The 17118-nt window shown below is 44.6% G+C and overlaps 1 protein-coding gene across 1 annotated transcript in view; it reads left to right on the top strand.

Annotated features, from left to right (window-relative positions):
- MAP2K1 (mitogen-activated protein kinase kinase 1) overlaps positions 1-17118 on the top strand; it is a 118558-nt gene that overhangs the window by 29835 nt on the left and 71605 nt on the right. The window lies entirely within an intron of this gene.

The following is a 17118-nucleotide window of genomic DNA, read 5'->3' as shown; positions in this document are numbered from 1 at the left end:
ATCATCACCCAGTCTTGCCAACTCTCCCTTCAGTTTCTGTCCCCGCTCTTTATTGCCTGGTTACTGTGGTGTTCTAACTCTCATCTTGTCTTGTTTTCCTTGTTGCCTTCAAGCTGACTTCCCTGGCTTGACTCTCCCATTTCTAAGTTGCCAGACTCTTGGTTCCAAAATATAAAACTGATCTTGTCAATTTCTTTAGATTTGCTGTTGCAGAACAATATGTGTATTATAATTCCATTTTCATTAAACAAAACGTACTATATTCACTGTAAATGTATTTCAAAGAAATCTAGAAGTGTATATATTCTACAGTGTTAACAGTAGTTACCTGAGGGAAGGTGGAACATAGAGTTTTACTTTATACATTTCTAGACTGGCTGGATTTTTTTGTAATTAGCACACATTAGTTTTTTTAGGCCTGATAATATTATAGAAGTCAAATTACAGAAGTCACCCTAGCTCCCCACTCACCTTCTAAACCTAATTCTTTAGCATGGTGTGCTGTGCCCTTCACGGTCTAGCTCAGTTTACCTGCAGCCCCATCTCGTCACTCACCTGGATGCATGCACTCTTTGGCCACTTGAAATGGCTTGTAGTGTTCAGTGCCATTTTGCACATGCTGATCCCTAAGCCTGGTTTGCGTTTCTCTTCCTATCTGCTCTGAACACTGATATTCTCAGGATTAAATGTGGGGATTACATTTTCTGACCTTCACTTTCCCTCCCTTATCTTAGATGTAATTAGGGAGTTTTTCTATATGTTCCCCTAGCCCCCCTTGCCTACCTTGCTTTTAGCATTTTGACCTACCCTACCCTGTAGGTTGTTGCTATACTTGTTGTATAGTTGTTGCTATACTTGTTAGTATCCTTTCCTATGTTTGGCTTACATTGCGATACACACGCCCCCACAATCCCCCCCAAACACACACACCCACCCACACACTCACCTTTCAGACTGCCTTGTGAGGGCAGGGATCTTGTCTTCATAACTTAGCCTCTAGTGTACATAGTGCTTGTCGTGGAGTAGACGCTCCATAGTAAATCTGCATTGTATTTTCACAGCTGTAGGCATAAATGGATGTAACCCAGAGAGCCACTCAAGTTCCCTATCCCATGCCCTTTTCTAGATTAGAGCACTCCCCGAGGTTTAGATTCTCATGGTCAGTTCTGCTGTGGGACTCACATTTCCCTTTCCGTGTTTTTTCTCTTCTTTTTGCTCTGTTCTTGAACTAACTTGGAATTTGGCCCCTTTTCCTTGGTTTCCACTAAACAACAGTGAGAACAAAATATACACAAAGCTATTTGTGTGCACAGCAGATTGGACTTGGAAGGTCTGGGGAGGGGAGGGTGTATTATATTACAGCAATACAGGTAACTTAAAATCTAATGGTATTAGGTGTCTTTGGTCTTAAATGACCTTTGCTACCCTGCCATGGTACCTCCTTTCCTACTCTTGCTGCTTTTAATGAGTCCCCAAACAAGCTTTTCTCATTTTATTTTGCAACATAATTCAGCTCTCCAGCTCCACCTCTACGTGCTGTTCAGGCCTGCTTCTGCCCACCCCAAGGCTCAGGAGCAGACCCTTCTAAACTATGGGCAAGCTTTCTGGTCCTCTAGTAGAGTCAGATCCCACTGTGAACAGGTATTGTTAGCCCAAAGACTTATTTCCCCACCCCACATCTTTTTTCAGAAGACAGAAGCAAGCACTATAAGCTTTGGTTTTAATTAAGTTTCTTTCTGTGATATTACTTCTAGGTAGCTTTTGACTTTACTAGGCCAACTGCTGTTAATTTGATGGTCTAACTAATAGTTTTCTACCCCTAGTTTAACATGTTGAATGTTGACCAGGTGCAGTGGCTCACGCTTGTAATCCCAGCACTTTGGGAGGGTTAGGTGGGTGGATCGCTTGATCCCTAGAAATATAAGACCAACCTGGGCAACATAGTGAAACCCTGTTTCTACAAAAAATTACAAAAATCAGCCAGGCATGGTGGTGCATGCCTGTAGTCCAGTTACTTGAGAAACTGAAGTGGGAGGGAGGATCTCCTGTGCCCAGGAGATCGAGGCTGCAGTGAGCCGTGATTGCACCACTGCACTCCAGTCTGCGCAACAAAGTGAGACCCTGTCTCAAAAAAACAAAAAAACAAATGCTTCAGTGAGCACCTGTATTGACTTCCAGTCCTGATCCTGAAATCAGGATTCCCTGAAGGTTGTTGGAAAGTGATCTGGGGGTAGGGTTTTTCCCAGAGGTGATGTGTGCTCAGTGATGAGATTTGCTGACCCTCCTGTGTGTATTTGGGCAGAGAGAAGAGTCCAGCTGTAACAAACAGCTGTTCTTGTATATAAGGGGGAAGCAAGTCTGGAGAATTGACGATTTCTCCTGTGGACTAGAATTGGAGACATATTTTGAGTACTGTATTTCATCTGACTGTGTCTTCCTGCCCTTAGGTGTGCTTCTGGGCACTGGCTACTGAGCTTTTGCCTTGGGGACTCGACCATCCTTATGGTTCTGTTAAAGGTGGAGGGTGCCCAGGTTCATGGCGTCTTGAACAAAGAGTTGGACAAAATGCACAAAGCAAGGAAAGGATGAAGGGATTTATTGAAAATGAAAGTACCCTCCACAATGTGGGAGCAGTCCCAAGCCTAGGAGCTCAAAAGGCCCTGGTGCAGAGTTTTTGGGAATTTAAATACCCCCTAGAGGATTCCATTTGTTACTTTGGGTACACTGTATGTAAATGGAGAGGTTGAAGTAAAGTTACAAAGTCATTTGCGGCTAATGACCTATGGAGAGGATATTTCCTGTTATAGCTGAAGTGTGAATTGGCCTTATGTTCCCTACCTCCAGACCCTATTTTCCTGCCTCAGCTCTGAGTTATGAGGTTTAACTGATTGGGTCACACTGGATCCTGACCTTCTCCCTCATTGAAGAGCAAACTGCATTCCTGATTAATATACCAGCATGGGCAATTATTATACAGGAAGTTTTGAAAAAGGTCTTTTTCTTTTTTTGAATTTATTTAAACTATTTTTTCCTCGTTATGACTGGAAGGATAAAAGATATTTTTCTATATCAGTTTCTCAAGAACAGGGAATGGATAATGTCTAATACGTCATCTTTCTAAGGCCATAGCCAGCTTGTCCTTTCAGTAACAGCCAGCCCCACTGTTTAGTGGCCACCACCAGACCCAGGGCTCCCTTTGTCTTTCTGATGCTGACTACATCATTTTTTTTTTTTTTTTGAGACGGAGTCTTGCTCTGTCGCACAGCCTGGAGTGCAGTGGTGCGATCTCGGCTCACTGCAAGCTCTGCCTCCTGGGTTCACGTCTTTCTCCTGCCTCAGCCTCCCGAGTATCTGGGATTACAGGTGCCCGCCACCACACCCGACTAATTTTTTGTGTTTTTAGTAGAGACGGGGTTTCACCGTGTTAGCCAGGATGGTCTCAATCTGCTGACCTGGTGATCTGCCCGCGTTGGCCTCCCAAAGTGCTGGGATTACAGGCGTGAGCCACTGTGCCCAGCTGATGCTGACCACATATTTTTTGGATTTTCTACCTGGGTTGTTCTTAGTGCTTTCTTCTTTTTTTTTTTTTTTTTTTTTTTTTTTTTGAGGCGGTGTCTCACTCTGTCGCCCGGACTGGAGTGCAGTGGCCGGATCTCAGCTCACTGCAAACCCCGCCTTCCCGGGTTTGCGCCATTCTCCCGCCTCAGCCTCCCGAGTAGCTGGGACTACAGGCTCCCGCCACCTCGCCCGGCTAGTTTTTGTGTTTTTAGTAGAGACGGGGTTTCACTGTGTTAGCCAGGATGGTCTCGATCTCCTGACCTCGTGATCCGCCCATCTCGGCCTCCCAAAGTGCTGGGATTACAGGCTTGAGCCACCGCGCCCGGCCTGCTTTCTTCTTTTCAACATTCCCTGTCCCCTCCTCTCCACCCTTCCCACCACAGTAGTACCCCAGCTCTTTTATGGCAACCAGAATTTTTACACTTACTTCTGCCTGGCCAGTGTCCCTTCTCCAGTCAAAATATATCGGTTTTGGGCTGGGCATGGTGGCTCACGCCTGTAATCCGAGCACTTTGGAAGGCCAAGGTGGGCAGATCACTTGAGGCCGGGAGTACAAGACCAGTCTGGCTAACATGGCAAAACCCCATCTCTACTAAGAAATACAAACATTAGCCAGAAGTGGTGGTGCACATCTGTATCCCAGCTATTTGGGAGGCCGAGGCACAAGATTTGCTTTGGGAGGCGGAAGTTGCATGGAGATTGCGCCACTGCACTCCAGCCTGGGTGCGAGACTCTGTCTCAGGAAAAAAAAGTGTCTCAGCCTTGGATGTTTCTGTGAAAGGCGTCCCTCTTTGGGTAGATTTAATTTATTGTCCTTCCTGGAACCTTTATGTGTTAGGAGGACACAGTTTCTTTACCTTAAGGAGTAAATCACACTTCTGGGGGAATTCCTGGTGTTGGGGATGAGTTGGTGGGTGATTTTGATTGAAGGACAGGAACTCTTCAGCATGATGTGGAGAAAAGATCAAAATTTGGAGTTCCAACCCTAGCCTTGGGTAAGTTACTTAACAGCTCCTGACCTCTATTTCTGTATCTGCAAAGTGGGAACAGCAGACTTATTTTTCTTTTTTAAATGTTGTGAGAATGAAATGAGTTTATAGCTATACCGTGCCTGGCATTTAGGAAGCTCATCTCTTCAACTGCATTTTTCATTCTTTATCAGACTGTTATGTCCCTCCTTTGTCCCTGTCAAGTAAAGGTGATGTTCTTTTTGTTTGTTTACAAAAATGTATTAATAGCAATTTAGCAGTGTTGCTGACTAAAACTTTATTCCTTTAACAATTTGTAGAATTTATAGTAATTTAATTTTTATCAATGCATCCAAATATTCCATTTATTTTTAAACTTTTAGTTTAGGTTCAGGAGTATATGTGCAGGTTTGTTGCATAGGTACACTTGTGTCACTGGGGTTTGTTGTATACATTATATCATCCAGGTATTGAGCCAAGTGCTCAATAGTTATTTTTTCTGAACTTGTCCCTCTTCCTACCCTCCATCCTCAAATGGGCCTCAGTGTCTGTTGTTCCCCTTTTTGTTTCTATATTTAGCTCCCATGTGTAAGGGAGAACATGTAGTATTTGGTTTTCTAAGGGTGTTATTCTGTTATTTTTTTTTTGAGACAAAGTCTCACTCTGTTGCGCAGGCTGAAGTGCAGTGGTGCTATCTCGGCTCACTACAACCTTCTTCCCCTGGGCTCGAGTGATTCTCTTGCCTCAGTCTCCTGATTAGCTGGGATTACAGGCATCTGCCATGGCACTGGGCAAATTTTTGTATTTTTAGTAGAGACTTGGTTTCACCATCTTGGCCAGGCTGGTCTTGAACTCCTGACTTCGTGATCTGCCTGCCTCAGCCTCCCAAAGTGCTGGGGGTACAAGTGTGAGTCACTGTGCCTGGCCTTTTTTTTTTTTTTATTTTTTTTTTTTGAGATGGAGTCTCAGACGGAGTCTCGCCCTGTCACCCAGGCTGGAGTGCAGTGGCACGATCTTGGCTCACTGCAAGCTCCGCCTCCCAGCTTCACACCATTCTCCTGCCTCAGCCTCCCAAGTAGCTGGGACTATAGGCACCCGCCACCACGCCTGGCTAATTTTTTGTATTTTTAATAGAGAACGGGTTTTACTGTGTTAGCCAGGATGATCTCGATCTCCTGACCTCGTGATCCACCTGCCTTGGCCTCCCAAAGTGCTGGGATTACAGGTGTGAGCCACCGCGCCCTGCCCTTTTTTTTTTCTTTTTTCCTTTTTTTTTTTTTGGAGACAGAGTTTCACTTTGTTGCCCAGGCTAGAGTGCAAAGGTGCAATCTTGGCTCACTGCAGCCTCTGCCTCCTGGGTTCAAGTGATTTTCCTGCCTCATCCTCGCGAGTATCTGGGATTACAGGCATACACCACCATGCCTGGCTTCTTTTTTGTCTTCTAACTTTTGATTTCTTTTCCCCCTCTCCCTCCAAACTCCGTCACTTTTCCTTTTGTACTTCTACAGAAGACTGATCCTTTGAAAATCATCCGGCCGGGCGTGGTGAGTCACACCTGTAATTCTAGCAGTTTGGGAGGCCGAGGCGGATGGATCACCTGAGGTCAGGAATTCGAGACCAGCCTGGCCAACATGGCAAAACCCCGTCTCTACTAAAAATACAAAAATTAGTTGGGCGTGGTGGCGCATGCCTGTAATGCCAGCTACTTGGGAGGCTGAGGAAGGAGAATTGCTTGAACCTGGGAAGTGGAGGTTGCCGTGAGCTGAGATCGTGCCACTGCACTCCAGCCTGTGTGATGGGAGTGAGACTCCATCTCAAAACAAAAAGAAATATTTCATATGTGGCTAATATGAAACACATTTTATACACCAGGGCAGAAGGAACCATAGGCTGTCACTTGTTTTAAGCAACAATATGACACCCCCTGTCTGATTCAGGATGTTGTTCAATATTTGAGGAGAGTCTATGTGAGTGGGTGGTCCTCATGACTCCAGAGGCTCCTCTCTGTGTGTGTATGTGTGTATTTTTCAACATGACTACAGAAACATGCTGTGGGAAGGGAATTTATGTGAGTTCAGAAGACTGATTCCCAGGGGGTGTTTTTGTTTGTTTGTTTCTTTTTAAAGGATAGGAATGTGTGATTCTTACTCTACCTGGGATTCTTTTTAATCAAACCTGTTTTCATGACATTAAAAAAAAATGTTGGCTTGGAAACTACCTGATTTACAGTGAAATTAAAAATAAATGCCTTGGCCAGGTGTGGTGGCTCATACCTGTAATCCCAGCACTTTGGGAGGTGAGGCGGGTGGGTCACCTGAGGTCAGGAGTTCAAGACCACCTTGGCCAATGTGGTGAAATCCTGTGTGTACTAAAAATACAGAAATTAGCCGGGCATGGTGGTGGGCACCTGTAATCCCAGCTACTTGGGAGGCTGAGGAATAAGAATTGCTTGAACCCAGGAGGTGGAGGTTGCAGTGAGCCAAGATCGCACCACTGCACTCCAGCCTGGTCAACAGAGCAAGACTCTGTCAAATAGATGAATGAATGAATGAATGAATGAATGCCTTTCAGCTGTGCACAGTGGCTCACACCTGTAATCCAAGTTCTTTGGGAGGCCAAGGTGAGTGGACCACTTGAGCCCAGGAGTTTGAGACCAGTCTGGGCAACATGGCAAAACCCAGTCTCTACAAAAAGTACAAAAATTAGCCAGGCATGGTGGCCCAGCTACCCTGAACACTGAGGTGGGAGGATCACCTGAGCCTGGGAGATCAAGGCTGCAATGAGCTGTGACTGCACTGCTGCACTCCGGCCTGGGTGACAGAGTAACAACACCCTGTCTCAAAAATAAAATATCTTTTAACCTGGGAAAGCCGATTGAAAAGGTAAATAAACACCTGTCCTTTCATTTTCTTATTTTTTTATTTTAAGCTTTATTCCCCTAATACTTACTCTTGGCATATATGTGTATATATGTATACACACATGCGCGCATATATATACACATATATAATTTTTATATGTACACACACACACACACACACACACACACATAATTTTTTTTTTTCTGAAACAGGGTCTCACTTTATCACCTAGGCTGGAGTGCAGTAGTGTGATCTTGGCTCACTGCAACCTCAACCTCCCGGGTTCAAGTGATCCTTCTGCCTTGGCCCCCCAAGTAGTTGAGACTACAGGTGCATGCCACCACACCTGGTGAATTTTTGCATTTTTTGTAGAGATGGGGTTTCGCCATGCTGCCCAGGCTGGTGTCAAACTTCTGAACTCAAGCAATCCACTTTGGCCTTCCAAAGTGCCAGGGTTACAGGTGTGAGCCACCTTGCCTGGCCTGGCTTATAATCTTTTTTTTTCTTAAGTGCAAACTGGCTTATAATATTCTTTTCTTTTTTTTTTTTTTTTTTGAGATGGAGTTTTGCTGTGTCACTCAGGCCTAAAGTACAGTGGCATGATCTCGGCTCACTGCAAACTCCACCTCTCGGGTTCACGCCATTCTCCTGCCTCAGCCTCCTGAGTAGCTGGGACTACAGGCGCCCGTCACCAAGCGCAGCTAATTTTTTGTATTTTTTTGGTACAGATGGGGTTTCACCGTTGTTAGCCAAGATGGTCTCGATCGGCTGACCTTGTGATCCGCCCACCTCGGCCTCACAATAACTGGCTTATAATATTCTTAATCCTAATTCTATACCATTGTCGCCGAGCGCAGTGGTTCATGCCTGTAATCTCAGCACTTTGGGAGGCCAAGGTGGGTGGATCACTTGAGGTCAGGAATTGGAGACGAGCCTAGCCAACATGGTGAAACCCTGTCTTTACTAAAAAAATACAGAAATTAGCCGGGTGTAGTGGGGCCTGTAATCCCAGCTACTTGGGAGGCTGAGGTGGGAGGAACATTTGAACCAGGAGGCGGAGGCGGAGGCTGCAGTGAGCTGAGATCGTACCACTGCACTTCAACTTGGATGACAGAGTAACTCCATCTCAAAAAAAAAAAACAAAAAACAAAAAGCAAAACAACAACAGCAACAAACCAATTCTGTACAGTTGTTCACAGAGTAACCCCACTAGAATGCCCTTTCACTCTTTTTTTTTTTGCTATCTCATTATTTTATATCATTCTAGACCAGTTTGAGCCTCATATCCCCACAAAACTTACTCTAGCACATCCTCAACTACACACCTGCCTGTGTTCTAGGCCCTTTGTGAGAATTAGGGGAACTGTGGGACAGTCATTGCCCCAGAAGCTCTTTGGAAGTTGGTGGTGAAACCATAAAAGCAATAAAGGTAATTAACTACATTGTGCATTTTCCCCGGATTATTTATTGCATGAACAACATGAAAACGCAGGGATTAAATCACCTTCTACCCTGCCACAGCAACTGATTTCATTTATCTGTGTTTCCTTGCAGAGCTTGTTCATACACATTCATTTTTTTCCCCTCATAGGTAATACACTATAATTCATTTAACCTAAGAGTGTTTGATTGTCAAAATTTCTGATCCCTGTAAGTATGTGTGACTTTGGGTAAGTCACTTCTCCTGAGACCCAGTTTCTCCATCTAAACCAGGGTTTTAGACTGCACGTCCTGTAAGGCAATAATCGTGAAAATATATTCTGTTTGTGGAGTATGTCACAGTTGCTTGAACATTTGTATTGGTATTCTTTACCGTAACTACATGGGATTGAGTGGAATGTGATATTCCTTTTTTACAGATTGGGAAACTGAGACTAAAGTAGCCAAAGAAAATACTCTTAGGTGAACATGAATTATATTGTATTACCTGTGAGGGAAAAAAATGAATATATATGAATAAGCACTGGAAGGAAACACAGATAAATGACTTCAAGGTTGACTTTTTATCTCTGGTTTTTAGCAGTTTGACTATGATGTGTCTAGGTGTGGGATTTTTCTTTTTTTAAGTATTGCTTAGGGTGCCCTGTGCTTTTTTGATCTGGGTGGTTTTTTTTGTTAATTTTGGGAAATTCTTGGCCTTTATCTCTTCAAGTATTTCTTCTGTCCTGTTCCCTCTTGTTCATCCAAGACCCCAATTACATATATGTTAGACGATTTGATCTTGTCCTACAACTCTTGGATGCTCTGTTCTGATTTCTTTTATTCTCTTTTTGTGCTTTAGTTTGGTTAATTTCTTTTTTTTCTTTTTGTTTTCTTGAGACAAGCTGGTCCCAAACTCTGGGCCTTAGGTGGTCAAGCTGGTCTCAAACTCTGGGCCTCAAGTGGTCCTCCTGCCTTGGCCTCCCAAAGTATTGGTATTACAAGCATGAACCACTGTGCCCAGCCTCCATTTAAAAATTTCTATTGACCTGTCTTCAGGGTCACTGATGGTTCCCTCAGCTCTGTGTAATCGGCTAATGAGCCTGTTAACCTCTGATGCCATGTTTTAAAAATTTCTAGGCCAGGCGCGGTGGCTCAAGCCTGTAATCCCAGTGCTTTGGGAGGCCGAGACGGGCGGATCACGAGGTCAGAAGATCGAGACCATCCTGGCTAACATGGTGAAACCCCGTCTCTACTAAAAAATACAAAAAACTAGCCGGGTGAGGTGGCGGGCGCCTGTAGTCCCAGCTACTCGGGAGGCTGAGGCAGGAGAATGGCGTAAACCCGGGAGGCGGAGCTTGCAGTGAGCTGAGATCCGGCCACTGCACTCCAGCCCGGGCGACAGAGCGAGACTCCGTCTCAAAAAAAAAAAAAAAAAAAAAAAATTCTAGTATTTTAGTTTGATTCTAATTTTAGTTTTCACCTTTGCTGAAATTCCTCATTTGTTCATGCATGTTGTCTACCTTTAACATATTAATCATAGTTATTTTGGCCCCTGTCTGATAGTTCCAACATCTGGGTCATCTGCGTCTGGTTGTGTTTATTGCTTATCTCTTGATAAGGTTGTTTCCCCCCATCCCACCTCCCAACCGTTCTTGATTTTTGTGTTTTTCTTTCCTTTTTTTTTTTTTTCAGACAGAGTCTTGCTCTGTCGCCCAGGCTGGAGTGCGGTGGTGCGATCTAGGCTCACTGTAAGCTCTGCCTCCTGGGTTCACGCCATTCTCCTGCCTCAGCCTCCCCAGTAGCTGTGGGACTACAGGTGCCCACCATCACGCCCAGCTAATTTTTTTGTATTTTTAGTAGAGACAGGGTTTCACCATATTAGCCAGGATGGTCTCGATCTCCTGACCTCGTGATCCGCTGGTCTCATCCTCCCAGAGTGCTGGAATTATAGGCGTGAGCCACTGCGCCCGGCTTTTTTTTTTTTTTTGAAGCAGTTTTCACTGCTGTTTTCACCCAGGCTAGAGTACAGTGGCTCAATCTCGGCTCACTGCAACCTCCTTCCCTGTATCAAGCAATTCTTCTGCCTTAGCCTCCCGAGTAGCTGGGATTACAGGTGCCTGCCACCATGCCAGGCTAATTTTTTTTTTTTTTTTGAGATGGAGTTTCGCTCTTGTTGCCCAGGCTGGAGTGCAATGGCACAATCTGAGCTCACTGCAACCTCCGCCTCCCAGGTTCAAGTGTTTCTCCTGCCTCAGCCTCCTGAGTAGCTGGGATTACAGGCATGCACCACCACGCTTGGCTAATTTTGTGTTTTTAGTAGAGATGAGGTTTCACCATGTTAACCAGCCTGGTCTGGAACTCCTGACTTCAGGTGATCTGCCTGCTTTGGCCTCCCAAAGTCCTGAGATTACAAATGTGAGCCACCTCACCCAGCCATATCTTGTACATTTTTTTTTTTTTTTTTGAGACAGAGTTTTTCTTTTGTTGCCCAGGCTGGATGGTATGGATGGTACTATCTTGGCTCACTGCAACCTCGGCGTCCTGGGTTCAAGTGACTCTCCTGTCTCAACCTCCTAAGTAGCTGAGATTACAGGCATGTTTTTATATTTTTATACTTTCAGTAGAGGTGGGATTTCGCCATGTTGGCCAGGCTGATCTCGAACTCCTGACCTCAAGTGATCTGCCTGCCTCGGCCTCCCAAAGTGCTGGGATTACAAGCATGAGCCACCATGTCCAGCCTGTGTCTTGTAATTTTTGATTGAATATTGGATATTATGTAGTGGAACAGAGAATTAGGTAAATTGTCTTTATCCTCAGAAATGGGCATGCTTTTGTTTCATGCTGTTAGTTTGTGTTAGGCTGTTAGCCAGAGTTGAGCTGGGTTTGGGTTTTCTTTTTTTTTTTTTTTTTTTTTTTTTGAGGCGGAGTCTTGCTCTGTCGCCCAGGCTGGAGTGCAGTGGCGCGATCTCCGCTCACTGCAAGCTCCGCCTCCCGGGTTCACGCCATTCTCCTGCCTCAGCCTCCCAAGTAGCTGGGACTACAGGCGCCCGCCACCTCGCCCGGCTAGTTTTTTTTTGTATTTTTAGTAGAGACGGGGTTTCACTGTGTTCGCCAGGATGGTCTTGATCTCCTGACCTCGTGATCCGCCCGTCTCGGCCTCCCAAAGTGCTGGGATTACGGGCTTGAGCCACCGCGCCCGGCCTGGGCTTTCTTTTTGATATTGTTAACTTAAATGCACCATATGCTTCAAATTTCTCCAGTAATGGGTTTTTGTCTTGTGCTTAGCGGGGAGCCTGAGTTGTATAGGTTTATTTTTTTCTCAGTCTTCCTACTGCTTCTTCAGCTCTGAACTATCCCTTAATCCTTTGCTACAAAGGGACTTTTTCTCTACACTCTTGCCTGTCTCCTAGGGGTAAGCTGCAATTGCTTTTCAGTGGTTCTTAGCTTGAAGTCAAGGTAGGGAGGTTCTCATTGTCTTGATCCAGTCTCAATCTTTTTTTCTTTTTTTTTGAGACGGAATTTCGCTCTTGTTGCTGAGGCTGGAGTACAGTGGTGCAATCTCGGCTCACTACAACCTCTGCCTCCTGGGTTCAAGCGATTCTCTCTCCTCAGCCTCCTGAGTAGCTGGGATTACAGAATGTGCCACCAAGCCCGGCTAATTTTGTATTTTTAGTGGAAATGGGGTTTCTCCATGTTGGTCAGTCTGTTCTCAAACTCCAACCTTAGGTGATCTGCCCGCCTTGGCCTCCCAAAGTGCTGGGATTACAGGTGTGAGCCACTGTGCCCAGCCTCCAGTCTCCATCTTTAGCAGACCCTGTGAGTACAGACCTTGGGTTTGGGGTTTTCCCAGCATTCTTCCCCTTCCTCTGTATGGCAGCCAGACTTTGTGTATCTGTGGCAGGTCTTGGGCAGGAGAAAGTTTTCTGTACCTCCTTCAGTAGTAGTAGACTTTTGCTTTTTGTTGGTGTTGAGCCCAGCTTTAGCCTTAGATTATTCATCAACTAGGGGAAGCTGTGCTTCAATACAGTCATTCTTTTGCATGGTTCCTAATGTGCTTCACTCAGTTTAGCAGAATTTTTTTTTTTCTAACCTTTTCCTTGATGCTAGCTGCTTGTGCATATCACATCTTGGCCGCCTACTCTTCTTCGCTTGCTGACAGATGTGTAGGTGAGAAAAGTCTCATAGTCATTGTTCCTGAAAGAAGTTTCCAGACCCACTTCCAGGGCCAGTGACATATGCAGGAAATCAGCTGCTGCTGGGCCAGGACAGAGCTGGTCTTTTTTTTTTGTGGGGGATGGCGGGTGACAGGGCTGGGGACGTTCAGAATTTATTTTCCGACAGACAGATAGTTATCAGCAGGTACAACTACAAGGGTATTTCCATAGATCATACATTCACAAGGCATTAGTTCGACAGTGAGACAGCCACTGGTGTGTTTTCTGAGATAGTATCCCACTTCACAGTGGAAACAGGTACTATTATTGTGTTCACTTACAATACCAGAAAGAAAGGCACACCTTGCCAGGGGGAAGAAAAGAGGGGAATCCCAAAGTAAGGTACAACAACTAAGAGACAGCACTTTGGCTACCAGTCTTGGATCCACATTTCAGTCAGGGCCTTCCACATAGAGGGGAAAGACTTCTCTCTCAGAAGTTAGGGTCTTTCTTCCTCCTTTCTTGTTAAACCGAGAGCAGTGTTTTGTTTGCTCAGTATTAACATGTACAAAAGGAGATTAGAAAAAAAGGCACCACAAAACCATCTTGAATGTTCAGCTCTTCTTGCCAATACATCAACTCTTAGGTTTTAGACGGGACCTGGGAATACTTCAGTTTTTTTTTTTTTTTTTTTTTTTGGTTGGTTGGTTGGTTGTTTGTTTTAAGTGAAAGCAAGTTTATTAAGAAAGCAGAGGGATAAAAGAGTGGCTACTCCATAGGCAGAGCAGCCCAGTGATCTTAAAGTAGGAAAACAGACACTGCGGCTACAAAAAATAAAAAATAAATGAGGTAGAAAAAACTCTTACACCCAGGACTTTCCTCTTCCGACTTCATAGCCTTCATGAAATATTCATCAAGAAGACAAAAAAAAAAAAATCTTTATAATTACTTGGCATAAGTCGCACCAAGAAAATTCAACAAAAAAAAATTAGCATGTGTACCTGTGATAGGAAACACACCCTTCCATGAGTTTCTTCTCAAGAACGAAAACCCAGTTCTTCAGTAGAGTAGGCACTAGCAAACTAAGTCACCTGAGATTTCTTGCTCAGGTGCCCTTCTCTTCTGGGGTTCAGGAAGAGGAAGGCATCTAAGAAGTGTGGGAAAGGACATTGGCACGCTCCAGGCAGAGCTGGTCTTTTACATTGTGGTGAAACTACTAGAAAGAAGAAAAACATGCTTGTGGCTACTCTGTGCCTGCCAAATAGGTGTGAAGCCATTAGGAGTCAGAAGACCTGGGTTCAACTCTAATAGTCACTTACTCTGTGAACTTGTGCAAGTCACTTCTCTGTAGTTTTTCTTACAGTTGAAATAGGGCAGTTAAAATAGATGGTCTTTAAAGTTTTGTCCAGTGCTAAAATTCTCTAATCCTAACATATCCTTCTGTAGTGTCACAAGGATAGAACTCTACAGCTAAATACCAGGACTGTGCTTTTCTGCAAGCATAGTGGTTAGCTTCCCATGTTATATGGTTTGAAGCCCTTGGTCGTTACTTCTTGTCTGCATATAAACCCCACTGACGATTATCTCATCTTGTTTTTCCTTTGAGAATAAATTGTTTGTTTTGTCTTCCCAGGTCTTTGAGAATGCATAAGTTCCAGCACTAGAAGGCCCTCAGTGAAGTAACGAAAGGAGTATATACAGCTAAGGGCAATTTACGTCAAAATGTGATAATAAGTAAAAAGTGGTTGTAGAAATTAAAGTGAAATTTTTTTTAAAAGTTGGAATCATCTAAATGCTAAATGCATATTTAATATTGTTTTGCTGTTGTAATCTAATTGGTTAAAAAGAATAACATTTGGGCCGGGCGCAGTGGCTCACGCCTGTAATCCCAGCACTTTGGGAGGCCGAGGCGGGCGGATCATGAGATCAGAAGATCGAGGCCATCCTGGCCAACACAGTGAAACCTCATCTTTACTAAAAATACAAAAAATTAGCCAGGCGTGGTGGCGGGCATCTGTGGTCCCCGCTACTCGGGAGGCTGAGGCAGGAGAATGGCATGAACCCGGGAGGCGGACCTTGCAGTGAGCCGAGATCATGCCACTGCACTCCAGCCTGGGTGACAGAGCAAGACTCCATCTCCAAAAAAAAAAAAAAAAAAAAAAGAATAACACTTGATAGTATTCATTGAGCCCCTACTGTGAGCTAGATGAGTGTGGGTGAGCTCCTTTAGTCTCCTGACAACCCCATGATGTGTTTACTGTTAGCCCCATTTAACTGATGAAAAACCTGAAGCTTAAGGCTTTTAAGAAACCTCTCTGGCCAGGTGTTGGTGGCTTACCCCTGTAATCTCAGCACTTTGGGAGGCTGAGGCTGGCACATCACAAAGTCAGGAGTTCGAAACCAGCCTGGCCAACATGGTGAAATCCTGTCTCTACTAAAAATACAAAAGTTAACCAGGCATGGTGGCAGGTGCCCATAAACCCAGCTACTTGGGAGGCTGAGGCAGGAGAATCGTTTGAACTCGGGAAGTGAATGCTGCAGTGAACCAAGATTGCACCATTGCACTTCAGCCTGGGCAACGAGGCAAGACTCTGTCTCAAAAAAAAAAAAAAAAAGAAACCTCTCCAACTTGACATGGCTATTCAGTGGCCAAATAGGGATTCATACCCAGATAGCCTGACTCCCAGGTTCAGGTCAAGGTACATTTTTATGTATCATAAATGCGTAGTTGATGAATTCTCAGAAACCAAACATACCACATAACCAGCCTTCAGATCAAGAACAGGGCATTACTAGCACCCAGGAATTCCCCTCCTTCCCTGTATTAGGGTTCACCAGAGAAACAGAACCAACAGCAGTTGTGTGTGTGTGTGTGTGTGTGTGTGTGTGAGAGAGAGAGAGAGAGAGAGAGAGAGAGGGTTATCGAGGTTTATTTTAGGGAATTGGCTTATGTGATTGTAGAGGTCTGGTAAGCCTAAAATCTGCAGGGGTAAGCCAGCAAACTGGAGACCCAGGGTAGGGTTGCATGTAGTTCAAGTCCAGAGACAGGCTACCAGCAGAATTCCTTCTTTTGGGCAGGTCAGTCTTTGTTCTCTTAAGGTTTTCAACTGATTGGCTGAGGCCCATTCACATTATGGAGGGTAATTCACTTTAATCCAAGTTTACCAGTTTAAATGTTAATCTCATCCAAAAACCCCCACAAAAACCAAAAACATTTTCACAGAAACACCATGGCCCAGCCAAGTTGACACATAAAATTAACCATTGCACACCCCCTCTTAGTTACTTCCCCCGAAGGGTAATCACTTTCCTAATTTATAATTGCAAAGATTACTGTTGCCCTTTTTTGAATTTTCTTTTTTCTTTTTTTTCTTTTCTTTTCTTTTTTTTTGAGATAGCGTCTCACTGTCTCCCAGGCTGGAGTACAAGTGACATGATCTTGGCTTACTGTGACCTCCACCTCCCAGGCTCTGGCAGTTCTCTTACCTCAGCCTCCCAAGTAGCTGTGATTACAAGCACATGCCACCATGCCTGGCTAATTTTTATATTTTTGGTAGAGATAGGGTTTCACCATGTTGGCCAGGCTGGTCTCAAACGACTGGGCTTAAGTGATCCTCCTGCTTCAGCCTCCCGAAGTGCTAGGATTACAGGTGTGAGCCAGCATGCCTGGCTTCGAATTTTCTATAGATGGAATGACATAGTGTATTAGTCTGTTTTCACACTGGTTTATAAAGAACTGCCCAAGTCTGGGTAACTTATAAAGGAAAGAGGTTTAATTGAATCACAGTTCTGTATGACTGGGGAGGCCTCAGTAAATGTACAGTCATGGCATAAGGCAAAGGGGAAGCAAGGACCTTCTTCACATGGTGGCAAGAGAGAGAAGTGCCAGTAGGGGAAACGCCAGACACTTAAAAAACCATCAGCTCTCATGAGAACTCACTGACTATCACGACAACAATGTGGGGGAAACTGCCCCCATGACTCAATCACCTCCCTGTCTCAACACATGGGGATTACAATTTGAAATGAGATTTGGGTGGGGACATAGAGCCAAACCAGATCACATAGTACATACTCTTTTTGTGCCTGGCTTCTTTCACGGAGCACATATACACAATCCTAGAATTTGATTTCCTAGGTAGTTGAAGAGCCTCT

This window comes from Rhinopithecus roxellana, chromosome 5, assembly GCF_007565055.1.
Source record: "Rhinopithecus roxellana isolate Shanxi Qingling chromosome 5, ASM756505v1, whole genome shotgun sequence".
NCBI classification, from domain to species: domain Eukaryota; kingdom Metazoa; phylum Chordata; class Mammalia; order Primates; family Cercopithecidae; genus Rhinopithecus; species Rhinopithecus roxellana.
The sequence above is the reverse complement of the archived record's forward strand: the minus strand, read 5'-3'. Positions and strand labels throughout refer to the sequence as shown.